Here is a 629-nt window from a genome sequence, read left to right as displayed (position 1 = left end):
CAACACGTATTTACGGAATATCTGTATCTCGTAGAATATCATAAAATCCCTTGACAAGGCTCGGTATTTAAAAAAATGTTTCACTGGTGACAGATAATCAGTAATTCCTCTTATTTCGTAGGTTATTCTCTAAATATACTCTTTATTCCATTTCTATCGGATTTTTTTCTGCCAAACGGTATTACCACACTACGTAACTGTAAATATTGCGGGAACCGAAAATCTACATTTTGTTACTCCAAACCATAAACATGATGATCATTTTCAAAATGCTTGCCGACAAATATATGTTTCCGCTGTAATACATCTGTTTCAGTCAGAGGTTGTTTTTTTCATCTGAAATCTCTGACTGACCAATCAGAATCAAGTATTTTCTAAACAAATGGTAAATATTTTGAACCATACATTTTTATTAATCGTTTGTTTTGCCAAATTAATTTTTTCATATCTGTTTAAACTTTAAGATTCTCAAATGGTTCATTCTTTTCATAGTCCACTGATTCTTTTTCATTTAAAGAAAAATGAGGTAACCTGAATGAAGGAAATGGCTAATTACTGTTTTGAGTAATGAAACGCATTTTCTCTGTGGTATGACCTGACAGCGAAATATGAGAGTTGCCTCCCCTAGC

This window comes from Haliotis rufescens, unplaced genomic scaffold (genome assembly GCF_023055435.1).
Source record: "Haliotis rufescens isolate VD_foot unplaced genomic scaffold, xgHalRufe1.0.p SCAF_12, whole genome shotgun sequence".
In the NCBI taxonomy this organism is placed as follows: Eukaryota; Metazoa; Mollusca; class Gastropoda; order Lepetellida; family Haliotidae; genus Haliotis; species Haliotis rufescens.
This window is presented reverse-complemented; position numbering follows the sequence as displayed.